Source organism: Pristis pectinata, chromosome 3 (assembly GCF_009764475.1).
Source record: "Pristis pectinata isolate sPriPec2 chromosome 3, sPriPec2.1.pri, whole genome shotgun sequence".
Taxonomy (NCBI): domain Eukaryota; kingdom Metazoa; phylum Chordata; class Chondrichthyes; order Rhinopristiformes; family Pristidae; genus Pristis; species Pristis pectinata.
In genome coordinates, this window is record NC_067407.1 from 40,957,167 (window position 1) to 40,974,241 (window position 17,075).

Sequence of the window (17,075 nt, forward strand, 5' to 3'; positions counted from 1 at the left end):
GTTAGAGTCCAAAGGGAGGGTGGATTGGGAATTCTCAAATGTGAGCAAGGGTTCATCATATCGGACTCAGAATTTATTCAGATCGGGACGGAGGGGCATAGATCCAAGGCCTCTTTGAGGGCCGATTGTTGGGGATCAGACTGTGGAAGATTGGAAGGGATGGTGAAGACTCAGTAGGGGATAGAACTGCGGCAGGGAGAGATGGTCAACGCAAGTGACAGGGAAGAATGATCAAGAGGGGTATGGGGATTCAATAGCTATGCAGCTTGCAATTTTTGACAACTGAGAGGAAGAGGAAAAAGTCATCTGTTGCAGCATTTAGTGCCACAGTGGATGAAGTGGAACTATTCCAAAGGGTTGGTTTCAGACAGAGTGAATTGTTGGTGTTCCAGGGAGGGGTCAAGAGTATGCATGTGCCAGCACATGGAATAAAGCCCAGATCTGAGACTGTGGCTGGAGAACACTCGTCTCCAGAAACAGGGAGTAGTTTAAACATTTCTGTGATCCTGGACAGGTCTGAATTGTGAAGGGTGGAATGTCAGTACATATCCACATGGGATGTATTGGAGTCAGAGATATTTGCGGAGAAATGTGGCAATGGAAGTGAGTTTTTGCCATGAACTCATTAAAGAAAAAAAAAGGGTCATGGGAAAGTGAAAGTGGGTGTAAATGGAGCACAGGAGATAGAGAGAGTGTAAAAGGATCATAGGACAGAGATACGAGAATAGGCATTTGAAAGTGTTCATCTGGAAGGGTTATTTCACTGAACACCTTAGAAGCAATATTCTTATTAAACGTATAAATAATCATTTGTTGTATACCTGTCAGCACTGCGGAATCTCAGTTTCACTCAGCATCATTACTACCATTAGATCTGTTTTGCTGCAGATTGATATACAAGCAAAGAGTTTGCCCTATCTTGTCATAATTAACAGGGACACAACTTCATTGTTTCAGGATATTCCCACCATCACAACCTTCCAAGATTTATGCACATCTTTACAGGAACATAGGGCCAGTGAAACTGTATAGCAACACGAGAGGCAGCGTGTTGGACCTAGTAACCTGAGAAACAGGTACTAATAATCTATGAGGAAGGAGATAAACTCTACATCATGATGTACTCAGAACCTGTTCATTACATTTGCTTGACTTGGATTACTTGTGTCCTCATTGATAGCCTTGACATTAAGGGCACGTGTACAGAAAACAGGGAGCAGAATAAAGAAAAATAAGGTTTTAAATGTTTTTGATGGTCGAAATTACTCTCACCTTTTAGTTCTGTTTCCTTTCCACCAAACAACAATATAGCTAATTTACAAGCATATGAATAAGACAAGACATAGAACATCTTGCATCACTGCCATTAAAATTGGGCATGGTTCCCATCTTTTCTGTCCAATCAATGCCTGCTCCACAACAGCATCATTATACTTATATTGTACCACTTTGGCTCCAAGCATTTTAGAAAACAAGCAAGCTACAATTAGAGACATAAAAGCAGATGAGGGTGGCACAGTGGTATTGTTGGAGGAGCAGCTGCCTCACAGCTCTTAGCTACCTGGGTTAATCCTGACTTGTGTGTGGAGTTTGCTCCCTTTCCCCATGACTGTGTGGGTTTCCTGGGGTGTTCAGTTTTCTCCAGCTTCCCAGATATATAGTTCACCTGGCCACTGTAAATTGCCCCAACAGTGTGGTTGAGTAGAATCAAGGAGAGGGGAGGGAAGCTGATAGGAATACGGGAGAATAGGCTAAAGGGAAAATTAATAGGGAATGGGATCACTCTGTGAGATGGCATAGACTCGATGGGTTGAAATGGCTTCTCATCCGAAAGGAAATATGGCCTAAAACTTCTGATTCAAGTTTCAAAGAACATTTTAAAGAGGAGGCCAAAGTGTTTAGGGAAGGAAATATTGAGACCTGAGCTTTGGCAAATGGAAGTTTGTCCACCAATGATCCAGCTATGAAAACTACGGTGGGTAGGGATTGGAGCAGCTCAGAGACTTCCAAGAGCTGTAACTTCATGTTAAGAAGCAAGGACTAGGCAATTTATCAACAGCTTTGAAAAGTGGATGCGCATTCTAAAATAGTGACATTGCTGGACTGAGAACACATGTGAAGTGTGCCAGTACAGGGTAAGACGCAAGTGGGAGAATGCGAGTTTGGATACAGACCATGGATTTTTGAACAAGCTCAGAAAGTGGTGGATGATCAGTCAAAGGAAATCTAAATTCCAATTTCTATCATTAGCTGGATCCTCTGAATGGGATCAATCTTCACTGAAGCTCTCAACTTTCATTCATACATTCAGTACAAGTGCCAACATGTGCGTGCAATGGGCATCTACCAGTGACATCAATCATCTTCACCTAAGGGCGCAACATAACTGATATGACGCTAGTCTAATACCAAGTATTAGTATGCTTCTGTTAACATAGAGCAATGATGCAGATATTTTACACCTCACTCATTCAGCATGGCACATGATGTATTTGATTAACAGGCAAAGTTGCTGTATTTTTGCAATCTCGATGAATACAGTTCAGAATAGTATTTAATATACCCAAACAAACCTTTCTACTGCTATTGATGGACCTCTTCTTAAATTTCTATTTTGATTTAAATGTGACTCCATGGTAATTGTTTCACTAATAACAATATCCATCACTTTCCTTGGTGCAAAAAGATTAACAAACAACTAACCTGCCAAAACAATGGGAGGGAGGAAACTATCTTTGAAAAGGAACAGGTTAGAATAAAATGGAGACACAAGAGACTGCAGATGCTGGAATCTGGGGCAACACACAAAGCACTGTAGGAACTCAGCAGGTCAGGCAGCATCTATGAAGGGAAATGGACAGTTGACGTTTTGGGTAGAGACCCTTCATCGGGACTGAAAGAGAGAGGGTAGATAGCCAGCATAAAATGTGGAGGGAAGGGATGGAACAAGAGCTGGCAGGTGATAGGTGGATCCAGGTGAGGTGGGAGGGGGAGGAGAAGAGTGAGAATGATGTCAGAAGCTGGAAGGTGATAGGTAGAAGTAATAAAGGACTCAAGATGATGGAATCTGACAGGAGACGTCTGTGGAACATGAATAAAGGGAGGGACGTGGGGAGGGGAACCAGGGGGAGCAGTGTGTGGGTGATGAGCAGATGGGATGCGTCAACAAGGGTTAATTATATTTACAGTTCCTAAATACACCTAAGCTTGACTCACAAAAATCAAAAATATCAATCCACAAATTCTGACTCAATTCGAGCTCCTTCTGGGCAACAGCCCCGCTGGTAAATATTATCTATTCAGCAAACCTGATAAAGACTAAAGCAGCTAAAATAAATGTGAACTGATTGAAATCCAAAACAAGATTCTAAAAACCTGTGGTACCTATTCAATTAATGTCCATTAAATATATCCATGTGGTCAAATGTGTTGGTTTGAGCAAATCCAATAAAAAGTTTAAAGTTAAAACTTACATTCCAAATGCACTCGAAATAATGCCGGTATGACATATGTTTGCAAGGCGAAATTATCTGGATTCAGAGAAGTGCATGGAAATATTGGCCTAACAAAAAAATAATAAAAGCTGACAAACCAGGTTCTGAAACGAAATGAAATACAAGCTTGTGTGAAACTAATCGTCTGTTCCACGATCCACAGAACACGTCGTCATTCAACTGAGCCTCATCCTTCCAATTAACCCGGGCCGCCCACTCAGTCCCTCATCCATCACATTTAACAGCAATCGATATTCGGGTGCTTATGTCAGTGGCCGAGGGCGAGTAACAGAATAACGCGTAAATACCAATATCAAGGCAATACCTTTTCTTTATTGTTTCGAGAAAGCGTAAACAGACTCGGTGGGAATATTAGATGCTCATGGCATCAACCGAGTGATTTATACTATGTTCTAAATACAGATTATAATAATTTTATGGAACGCTTTTATATATTTGCAGAGTCACTGCCGCTTTTCAATAAGCATGTGACATAAATGTAACTTCGGTGTATTTTGAAGTAAGAGAGAAACATCAATCCACCGTGCAGTTGTTTAACCATCATTACTGAAGGGTATCATTACTGTGCTTTCCGTTCACCACAGCGATATTTCGCTCTGTTTGCCAATTACAAATATTTTCTTCTTAAAGTAAAATTTAATCACGCTCATGTTACAATCAATGTCAGCAATCATTTGTAGGTTATTGGAGGAGAAAACATTAATCTTAGGCTTTCACTATTCGAAAAGCCAGTCTTACCTTGTCCGTTTTGCAGTCAGTGGTATCCATGGTATCTAGGCCTAGAGACAGGGACAGTTGGTGTAAATGAGTTAGTTGTTGCCTTCCTTCAGAGATCAAAGGGAGGGTTTACTCGATGCGTTAACAACTTTCCTGGTCTTCAAAATACATTTAGGTTAAAAAAAACTGCGGATACTGGAAGTGTGAAAGGAAAGCAAACTGCCAGGAATAGGCAACAGCTGCCACAGCATGTGCGAGAAGGCGAGTTAAAACTTGGACGGGTAGATTCTTCATCAAAACTAGAAACTGGAAGACAAGCGAATCTTCCATGGAACTCAGCAAATGAATTCGGAAGAAAGTTAGAAAGAAATTAAAATCGGCGAGAGATGTGCAGTGTCATCTCAGCAGGGATAAAACCAGGTGTTAAAATAGTTAAGCCACAGAAGTATTGGAAGTAATGAAAGGCAAGTGTACGAATGTGGAAATTGTGAAACTAAAATGTGCTGGTGAAGACTCTGGCTCACTCCCCATCTTTGCACACCGTAACAATATCAAGTCCAACAATAACACCCAACCCTGATGCAGGGTCTCAACTCGAAATGTCGACCACCCCTTTGTCTCCACAGATGCTGCTCAACCCGCTGAGTTCCAGCAGTTTTGTTATGCTCCAGATTTCCAGATTTCAGTCATCTGCAGTCTCTTGTGTCTCTGTAACCATATCAAAATTTCATTTCCACCAACTTATATCAACGGTTTTGCTTTTCCATTGATTGCTGTGTTTATGTAATGATACTTGAGTATTTTATTTCCCCTGATATGTGCAAGGTCTGGCATTGAATGATTGGATGGAGCCTAAACCCTCTTCCATCTGCCTGAATAATGTGAGTTAGTTTTAAATTAGAACAGCAACCCACACAAGGTGCACAGCAGGAAAATATTTTTACTAAGTCAGTCTGCCTTTCTCATTCCAACCCAATTCAAAAGGATCGAAGATTTAAATAAAAACAGCAGATTCTGGAAATCTGAAAATAATAAATTCTCTAAGTTCTAATGAAGGGCTTTCAATCTGAAACATTAATTCCATTTCTCTTTCCATGGATGCTGCCCGATCTGCTGAATATTCCCAGTGTTTTCCATTTTTTATTACCCCTTGAAAGTATTCTGCATTGACTGCTTTCTATAAGAACCATATTTTTCACATAATGAAGTATTATTTTGTTATCACATTTATAAAATTATATGCAAAGATTTACTGAGGCTGAAAGGTACATGTTCCATTGATTGATTTAGCACAGACAGGATTTGTTGCCAAGATATTGATGGAACCAATAACACTCTTCAAAATGTATGAAAAAATTGCACACCATCTTCAACTGAAGACCATATATGTGGTTAAATGCCAACAAATGAAATCTACTAGTCAAATTGCCCTATTCCAAAATTACCTCTGTGAAACAATACCTCACTTGTCTTGCTGTGGAAATGCATTGAATGATGTAGTTGCTGCTATTTGCATATGAACAAAACTTACTGAACAAAAGTACCTTTTAATGAAGAGATGATAGTTAATTACTGGCTATCAACATCTCGGACACTGCAAATTAAATACTCTAATTGTGGAGGCTCATTCCTTTAGCTACTAACTGCTGCTGCACAATAGATTTTTTTAAAAAATCCTTTCCTTTTTGGAGACACAAGAGACTGCAGATGCTGGTATCTGGAGCAACAATCTGCTGGAGGAACTCAGTGGGTACAAAACCCAACAGTTTTCCCTCCGTCTCCTACGCTCCACCATCTCTGCCATGTGTCGATACCTTCTGGGCCTCTCTCTTTCTCTTCCACAGCTCCGGGCCTCGCTTTCCCAAATGTGCCGCAGTCCACAATTCTTCATCGTCCTCCACCGGATCCATTCCTTCAGCCAGCAGCTCTTCATGTTCTTGACCTCCAGGAGGGATGGGAAACTCGCCTGCCTCCAGGCAGCTGAGGATCCATCTGGACTTCCTCGCTCTCCCACCAGACTCCAGGCTGCTGAAAATCCACCATCTATCATTCACCTGCCACAGTCCTCCAACTCCACCCCCGCTCACCTCCCCTACCTGCCTGTCATCTTACACCCCTCCTCAGTCCACCAATCACCTCGGAATCCTTTCTTGCCATTCCCCTTCTCCTCTCAGTGCTGGCCATCTCACCTCTCCATTCTCAGTCCAGATGAAGAGTTTTGATCCGAAACATTGACAATTTCTTTCCTCCCACAGATGCTGCCCAACCTGCTGAGTTCCTCCAGCAGATTGTTTGTTGATCCTTTCCTTTTTGTTGTGTTTTACTCTTTTGCTTAAACTAGTCATTCCCTTCTACTTTTTCTGCATCTGATTTGATATTGACCCACTCTCATTTCCCTTATGAGCATTTCTCAGTCCTAAAATCTGATTAATTAAGTGATAAATACTTACAGTCCCAACTGCACCTATTATCAGCTCATAGTTTGCACAACTTGCTACACAAAATTGTGAGAACCCAAACAACCAAGATCTCCAAGGGTCTGAAGATTTTAAAAATATTTCTACACAAGAATATATATGCATGTGCGTATACAAAAATGGAATAATATTTTCTTTTACAATTAAATCCATTCCTACAAATACTAGATAATATTCATTTAGACATGCAATCTTACTTAATATGCTTTGTTGGAAAACTTAGCCCTTTTGTTGTTCCTGCCTTCACACACTAAAAATGCTCTGTATGTGAAGCATCTAGGAGTAGTTGCTGGATTAGAGCGCACCTTAATCAAAGCCCTCCTTGCCTAAAATGTGAAGTCATTTATGCCTGATTTATATGAGTACAATACATGTAAAAATCATTTAGTGCACACTTTAACAATGATGACACCCATTTCCAGTTGAATTCTCGCTCATTGGGAAATTGTACTGGGCACTAAGCATGCAGATTTTGTCCTTTATCATTCTAGGTCATTTTCTTTCTCCAGCACTTAACCAATACAGCCTACTTTGTTACCTTACATATATATCCTGTGTACCTTGACTTCCATACATGCCTAGTGAACTTCTGGATCTCAGTTGCTCTGCTTCCAGGGGGAGTCCAACACTAGAACCCAGTCTTGTTGAGATTCTCCGGCACAATGTGGGGAAATCAGGGATGGTAAAACTGCAAATTAGGAAAGCAAAGAGGAAAGTAAGTTAGATTTTTTTAATTAATTCTCTTAAGTTTAAGCTACTTGTATGTTTCAGAAATTCTTGCAAACTTTATCTTTTAAATTTTAATGTATTAATTATTTACATTAATTTCGGGAGTTTTTTTATATTTCTGAATGTCAGAAAATTAAAATCTTTCATAAAAGTCATTCACAACTTTTACACATGACAAAGCAGAATCCCTTTTACCATTCTGACTTTGCCACTGGAGACCATGACGCTTCAGGCCAGCAAGAGAGGCCCTCCAGATCCTGACCAGATAAGAACTTTAGGTGTCCATTCCAGGTGGGGAACTGGTCATTTAAAATTTAAATTATGTAGCCAAAGCAATATAGTGACTGGAACTTGAAGATTTGGGTTGACAGTGAGATAAACAGGATCAAGAGAACAACTTAATTTTTATTTACAGACTCAAGAGACTGCAGATGCTGGAACCTGGAGCAACAAACAATCTGCTGGAGGAACTCAGGGGGTTAAGCAGCACCTATGGGGGGAAAGGAACTGTCAACATTTTGGGTCAAAACACTGCATCATTTTTGTTTAAATCTGTTAGTAAAATTAACAGCAATTGCTGTTCCTTCACCGCAGACTGAAAAATTTGGGTCATAATATTCTAGCTTCTTCTTTTGTACATTTTAAAAGATTAATCTAATTTAATTAAACAAAGGCTTTAATTCCATTTGCCAGATTATCCAAATTTCTCCCATCTCCTTAGGTCCTCTTTTTCATTCTTGCAGCTAATCAAATCCAACCTATCTTGACTCTTACTCTTCGTGAAAATTAACGTTAAAATAATTTACTTACATTATTTCTTCTTCCCTCTGATTCCCATCATCATTTTGGAAACGTGAGCAACTTTTTAAGCAGCTTTTAATTAGCTAAAAAGTAGTTTAAACTTGGCAGAGCCTATCAATACTTTGAGGTAAAACCACAGCCAAGATGGCTGGAAGAATTAAATTAATTCCACATAACAAAATTAAACTGATTTATATTTTTATTTTCCCAGGATTTCGCAGAATTATCGTCATGAAATTAATGCCAAGAAACATACAGACAAGGTTTCAACATCTCACATGTAACTCTTTAATGTTAGGGGAAGAAAATGGCTTCTTTGCATTGTAATCAAGATCTTTAATCCTTTTGTGCAGATTAGGTTTTGAATGTCTGTCACATACAGTTTAGAGGAAATCTCCTCATCCATAATCTGCAATAAGGATCAAAAAGGAGATATCTTGTGGAGGCGGGCGGGGGGGGGGGGTGGTGGGGTGGGGGGGCAGCAGTGAAGCTAAGTAAGTATGTTGCATCTGGTTTCACTGGAGCAGAGAATGCTGCCAATAAACCAGAAGAGTGCAGGCAATAACAGAAGAGGTTAAGATAATAACATATAAAGAGGATGCACTTAAAACACCGTCAGTTCTTAAAGTGAAGAGTAATCCAGTCTAACACTTTACTCAATCTTCGTCACCACAATATTGCACCTCACCTTCAATAAACTTCCAGTGGAAGTGGAGGTAATCTTCAGATCTGATGGGAAACTGTTCAAGCTATGCCAGCTACATGCCAGAATCAAGATCACCCAAATCTCAGTGGTCAAGTTACAGTCTGCACATGACACTTATGTTTGTGTGCTCTCAGATGCCAAGCTCCAAGACATTGTCAGCTTGTTCACTGAAGCATATAAAAAGAAGGGCCTAACACTCAACTTTCAAAAGACCAAGATCCTCTACCAATCTGACCCAGCTGTACCACACTGCCCTCTGACAATATGGGTTCATAACATCACCCCTGGAAAACATGGATCATCTCCTCACAGATCTTTTATGATCTGGAGATATAATCTGAGCAAATTACAACTATACAGTTCATCAGTAGAATTCAGTTTGTTTCTTACAATTAACTTTGTTTAATTTTGATCAATCCATCATTATTTCATCATCTACTGAAATCTTAGATAAACAAATATTCCTTTAATGGTTAAAGTTGCTTCCAAGAAGCACTATTTAATGCCAAACAGTTTCTTTTGTATTAGTTTTTAATCGGCTGGATGGCTGTGGAAAACTACCAACCCATAATCAGAAGTTTCCTATTCAATCTGTTCAAAAATCCATAATGATAAAACTTCCATTTGTTCAATGTGAAGTATCTCTCCGGGTGAAACCCCAGTCACCCAATTCCAGAGATCTTGTGCACAGATTGTCAGTCACCATGGCTTAATTGTTCCAAGTGTACAAACAGGCACTGCTTAAACGTAATCAGCTGAAATGATGCAACCTACAACCATAGAGCACTGGTAAACCTTTCATTGCTTGCTCTACCCATGGCTCATTATTCTGCATGTTTATTGAGAATAGTATCGGACAATTTTGCAATCTAGGCAAGTAGACTGTTAGTTCAGTTTTCAGCACTGTAAACTCTGAGTCAGATGACTGTGGGTTCAAGTACCCATGATTTGCTCTCTTCAGTGAATCTCAAAGATGCAGTGACAATACCTCAAAGAATAAGGGACCGTTTCCTGCCCAATAATCATCCTTCAATATATATCTTTACAAAACAAGTCATCCATTTGTTATCATGTTTCTGCCTCTAAGAGCTTTTTATGTGTAAATTATCTGCCACATTTTCAACATTATAAAAGCGACTACGCCGTAAAGTGCTTTGGGATAATCCAAAGTTGTGAAAGACTCTCTTTTACTTTTATTGACCTTTAGGGTCAGGTTAATTGGTTAACAGTGTCTTGGGATATTGGAGATCATATATCAAATAACCTAGTTGACAATGAAAGGTTGAATCACTTCAATGTTAGAACCAATTGAATTTGAGCTAGTTTCAGTGATCCTGAGTCAGAGGTGAGAAAAATTTATTGTAATCAAGTGATCTATGCAAATGAGGTCAGGGTTGGGCTCAGCTGAAACTTCTCTTTTATTGATGGAATAACGTACAACTTTCTCAGTCTCCCTTAACACTTAAAAAATAACTCCTTTCACGGGAGTAGATTTACCCTTCTCCTTAGTAAAACACGTGCACTTGCTGAGTCAGTACAGCAGAGCCTAGTCTCTAATTTTCTTGAATCTCCTTGCCATTAGACCAAGACCCCACTCTGTCAAGGTCATGTGGTAGCTGATGTGCAACAGAGATCCTGTTAAAAGAAAGCACTCCTCAATGAAGGTGAGACATCCTCAATCACAAGGGACTTCCTAAGAATATGTATTCCCTGAAAGTGGCATCACAGGTAGACAGTGTGGTGAAGAAGGCGATTGGCACTCTGGCCTTCTCAGCCATGGCATTGAGAATAGGAGTTGGGACATTACGTTGCATTTGTACAAGACACTGGTGAGGCCACACTTGGAGTATTGTGTACAGTTTTGGTTATCCTGTTATAGGAAAGATGTCATTAAGCTGGTAAGTGTGCAAAGAAGATTTACAAAAATGTTGCCAGGACTCAAGTGCCTGAGTTATAGGGAGAGGATGGGCAGGCTAGGACTTTATTCCTTGGAACATAAGAGACTGAGGGGTGACCTTATAGAGGTGCGTAGATAGGGTGAATGCACTCTTTCTTTTTCCCAGGGAAAGGGAATCAAAAACTAGAGGGCATAAGTATAAGGTGAGAGGGGAAAGACTTAAAAGGGATCTGAGGGGCAACTTCTTCACACAGAGGGTGGTGTGTATATGGACAAGCTTCCAGAGAAAGTGGTTGAAGCAGGTACAATAATAATACTTAAAAGACATTTAGACAGGTACATGGATAGGAAAGGTCTAGAGAGATATAGGGCAAACACGGGCAAATGGGACTAGCTTAGATGGGCATCTTGGTTGGCAAGGATGAATTGGGCCGAAGGGCCTGTTTCGAGGCCATATTACTCTCTGACTCTATATTTAAATGTGCACACAGGATCTCTGCTTTATTCACCAATGTAGTCTGTTGAACAACCTCAACATATAATTTTGACAACTGACATCACACCAAAAAAGGCAGCAATTTCAAACTGATACTTAAGTATGCAACATTATTGGCATTTTGCATTTGTGACAATGAATCATTTGAAAATATTTCTAAATAGTTAAAACATTAAAGAAAACATAAGAAATTTAAAAAATGAAAATTATCTTAAATCAACCCTTCTGCCTCACATCAGTTCCTGTCCATTCAAATAAATGGGACTTATTGTTCTTGCTTAATGTCTAATGAGGCACAGATTCAGTAGGCAGATTCCCCAGCGTAAGTGTCGGGGATACATTAAGTTTGTGCTTCACCAAGGGATTCTGGCAATGCAGCCAGAAAATTATCAGTGGATCCTGACCAGCAAGTTTGGGACTTCTGTATTCCCGTGGGAGTCTTGAACTTGCTGACATTTGCAGAGGAGTTTTGTGTAAATGCCAGGTGTTTGATATAGACCTGCTGGCATTTCCCAGCAAGTTCAGGCCCAATATTTAATTATTTACCGCTGTCTTTTGTTTTTAATTGGAGTCTTTCTTTTGCTCATCTTTGGAATTACCATAAAAGGTTACATGTCATTACTTAGTGCTGACACTACAAATTTATTTTATACAAATGCCCATTTTGTTTTAAGGAAGTTTTGATTTCATTGATATTTATAAAGCAAAACAAAAGCTGAAAGGAATTACATTTACCTTTACAACAACCAGGACCCTCATGAGTTCTACTTATTACCTGATAGATAGAAACAAGATTGATATTAAGACGTACTGATCAAGAGGTCTAAACTTTGACCTGCATTTTACATTGAGTTTTCTAATCTCAAGTAGTCAGCAATACAATGTAAAACAGACCTCAGCAACTCTTTTAGCTGTTTTTTTTTATGAAAGGCTAACAGTAAAGGCTTCCAGTTCTGATCACTTATTGATGCATCACTGCTAAGAATCAGGAAAGATCAGGATCTGTAATAACTGGAAGTCTTGTTTTTAAGTTTACACACAAGCAGGTCCTTGCATATCAGGCAAATGTTATACCCATTGAGCTGCCCTGTACACAAGGGCCAACATTTTCCTGAAGGAAAAAAATTGCAAAGTAACAGGGACCCACGTATTAACTGATCACATTGTATGATACTTCTACTAATGAATCCCTTCGAATTGAACCGTCTTCTTCTTCCCAATAAATCCTTATGAATGTACCATAGTGATACATACCAGATATAAATTCATAAATTGGTACAAATTATCAATAAAAATACAAACATTTAGAATTGAGTCATCCCATCTTTAGCATTTTGGCACCAATAATCATAGAAAGCCAAAACAATCAAGCTGTGAAAGTAATAAAATGATATTCGTGAAACATATCCTTCTCATTATGTTAGATAATGAATAGCTTTCCATAAAAGTTTTATTTTCATTTTATTGATGAAAACATTATCTGTGGATAATTAGTTTCTTTGGAATGTAGATTAAGCACTCAAGTAGAAATATTGTTTTGCTTTTTACTCAATTGTGTTTGGCTCCAATGTCTCAGGATCCCTCTAATCATAGATGCTAGTTTGAGATACTCTGGCCAATAAAAATGCAATTTTTTAATATATGCACTTCATATAGAGAACTAGGGGAATTAATCTTACAATAAAATAACTATACTTTGTCAAGCCATATATCCTTAATGTAACAGCACAACCTTTAGGTCAATTTGATTAAAACAATGTCATATTAAATTGCATTACCCAGTGTACATCTTCAGGACATCTTTCTTCTTTTTGTAGGAACCCATCATCTCCCACTTGCCGCTTTTCCAAAGTTTTTGTTTACATTCTCTCACCTGGAGCCCTGTTGCAAATACTAAGTTTCTCCATCTGTTAAGAAAATCTTCCTGGTGTACACCTTAATTTGCCTTAATTTGAGTTTATGTTTTCTCATTCTTCAGTTACTATCCAACTTGAAATGGAATTAAGATTTCTTACTTTTTAGTTTCTTCTACACTGCTATATGGTTTATTCTCACTTGTCTCCTTGCAAAACTTGGAAACTGCCAATGTGAATCTAACATCAGTTCATATTAATAGAAATATGTAGAGGAACTGCTATTAATACATTAATTTCTGCTATTAGAAAATAATGTGACTGAAAGAAATCTGAAAACAAAAACAAGAAATGTTGGAAATGCTCAGGTCAGACAGCATCAAGTGTGTGTGTGAAAATCTTTGTCTTAGCAGTACACCTTACATTTTGATCTATTACACTGTCTCCCTTTTTAAGCTTGCCAATTATAGTGAACTTATAATACCAGTTGTATATTTAATTACCAACTTCACGCTTTCCACAATGACTGGAGAATCATTGTGCTAGATTTTCTGACCACCATAAAGTGACAACATTGAGTGATGATGTCAAAGAAACCTGCCCACAAATCCTCAGTTTGCTCCAAGGAATGGACTTACACTTTCCTGACATTAGTTGCAATCCAGCATCAGTTTCTGGGGACCTGTGGTGTCTAGCAGCGGTGAAACTAACAAGAGGACTAATCAGAAAATCAGATGGAACATTCCGACAGATAACAAACCATTTTTAATTAACGTGCAAACATCTTACAGATAGCAAAATAACAAATGGAACATACATACGGATTAAGGCAGAAAATGAAATATGAAAACCAAGCTGTAAAATACTAAAAAATGGTATTATATTTTTATTATCAATTTTGGAATTATTACAGTCATGCGGCAAGGATATAGGCCCTTTGGCCCAACCCGTCCAAGCCGACTGAGATGCCTATCTACACAAATTGCATTTTCCTGCATTTGGCTCATATCCCTCTATTTCTTTCCTATCCATGCACCTGTCAAATGCTTTTTAAATGTTAAGATTGTACCCATCTCTACCACCTCCTCTGGTAGCTGGTTCCATATACTCACCACCCTGTGTGTGAAAAACCTGCTCCTCAGATCGCCTTTAATTATTTCCTCTCTCAGCCTAAACCTATGTCCTTCAGTTTTAGATTCCTCTACCCTTGGAAAAAGGACTGTGACTATCTATGCCCCTCAGAATTTTATAAATCTCTGTAAGGTCACCCCCCAACCTCCTGTGGTCCTGTGAGAACAATCCCAGCCTGTCCAATCTCTCTGTGTAACTGAAGCCCTCAATTCTAGGAAACATTCTGATGAATCTCTTCTGCTCTCTTTCCAGCACTTACCACATCCTTTTTATAGTGTGCTGACTAGACTGCACATGATATATCAAGTGTAGCCTAAACAATGTCTTGTACAACTGCAACATGATGTCTCAACTCTTCAATACCCCTGCCTATGATAGCAATCTAGCTAAAAGCCTTTATATGTTTGGGTTTTCATTCCCCCATTCTGAGGGAAAGAAAATCCAAACATGTAAGATTAGATTTTCATGACTGGAAAGTTGTTCAGCAGTGATTACAGGCCAGTAAAAACTTAGTTATACCTCATTCAACAAGTGTAATATTTCACAGTGATTTTATAAGGAGAATAATTCATTAGAAGTTTAAATCCTCAGTAATTTATGCTTTCAATGTTGCTTACCTCAGTGAAACTACATCCTGTGGAGGAACAGGGATTTCTTGGCAGCAGCTTCTGGATTCCCATGTTTAACTGGACAAGTAGGTACTCCAGAAGCAATTACTTTCCTCCTTCTTACTGATGAATGCCGATAGCCTCTCTGGTAGTCTCAGGGGATCTGTGGTGTCTAGCAATGGTGAAATCATAAAGTGGCTGAGCAGCAAATCAGACTGGAGAATTGTGACATGCAGCAAACCATTTTTAACTAACATGCAAACTTTTTGCAGTCAGCCATACTCAAGCCATAATCAATAACTGGGGCTGTCAATAAAGACTTTAAGCTAAATAGTAGTGGAGAGGGTTCTGGTGAGGGGAAATTTAGGAAGTTAAAAGAGAAACGATAGGGTGATAGGGTCCAGTAGCATAACTAGAATCTGTTAGGAGGGAAGACAACATACAAATACGTACCTATAATTTGTGTCAGAGTGGTGAAAAATGGCAAAAGGACATAAAGGCTCTTTATCTGGATACAAAGCATTCATAACAGTGAATTAATGGCACAAATATAAACAAATGCCTACAATCTCTGAGCCATTAATGAATCTTGGTTACAAAATGACTAAGGTTGGGAATTAAATATTCCAGGATACTTAACTTTTACAAGAGACAGGCAAAATGGAGGAGGAGAAAGGGTTATCCTAATAATAAAATATGGAATAAAGGCCAGAGAGAAAGGATCTCCACTCAGAAGCTCAATAAGTAGAAACAGCTTGGCTGGATAAAATTTAGTAGAAAACCTGAAGATGATTTATTCCAATCTGAAATCAGATCTTAAATATAAACAAAGCAAACCACAAAGGCAAGAGACTTGAGTTGGTTATGGTACATGGGGAAACTACAGTAAACAAGCACTGGCTGACATTCAAAGAATATGTGGTTTACAACAAATGTATATCTCTAGGCATAAAAACTCAAACATGAAAAGCAGCCCAATCATGGACAAGAAGAGAAGTTAGATAGTATTAGATCAAAGAAAAAGGATTGAGAACACTTCAGAATTCAGCAAAGGAGAACCAAGGTGTTGATACGGAAACAGAAGGTAGAATACGAAAGTAATCTAGTGAGAAACATAAAATCAGACTGTAAGAACTGCAATAAGAAAGGAAGTAGCAAAGAAACAAAATCGAGTGTCAGTCTTGACGGAATACATTAAAAACCTGAGAAATTGCGAACAACAGCTCCAGAATGAATGAGGATCTGAAAAAGAAATAGTGTTTGTAAAAAGTAATATTGAAGAAAATAATAGGATTGAAAGCCCTTAAATCACTCGGACCTGATGCCCTGTGCCATAAAATTTTGAAACAGGTGGCAAATGAGATAGTGAATACACTAGTTGTCATCTTCTAAAATTCCACCAGTTCTAGAACATTTTTTACAGATTAGGATTAGCAAATGCAATCCCACAATTTAAGGAAGGAGTGAGGAAGGAAACAGTGTGTTTACAAACCATTTAGCCTGACATTAAATAATAGAGAAATGCTAAAATTTGTTATAAAGTAAATCGTAATGGAGAATAGTAATAGGATTGGCCAGTTCACAAAGATTTATGAAAGGGAAATCCTGTTTGATAAATCTGTTAGAGTTTTTGAGGTTGTAACCCACAGAGCAAGGGGGAACTAGTGCAAATGGTGTATCTGGACTTTCAAAGGGCCTTCAATAAGGTGCTTCTCGAGAGTTTATTAAAATGAATTACATGACATGAGATGGGGGAAGGGTAATATACTGATATCAACTGAGGATTTGTTAATGGACATAAAACAAGAACAGGAATAAATGGGTCATTTTCAAGTTGGGAGGCTGTGACTAGTGGCCTGCCACAGGGATCACTGCTGGGACCCCAACAATTTATATCAATGATTTGGATAAGGGGAACAACTTATTATTTCAGAGTTTGCTTTTGATACAAAGCTGGGTCACAAGAAGAGGTTGCAGAGAGATGTCAGGAGGATATAGACAGGCTAAATGAATGAATGAGGACATGGCTGGTGGAATATGAACACTGCAGAAAATAGAAAAGCAGAGTTTTTTTTAATTATGAGAGGTTGAAAGGTGTTGGTGTTCAGAAGCATTTGAATTACTGAATGTTGGTATTCAGATACA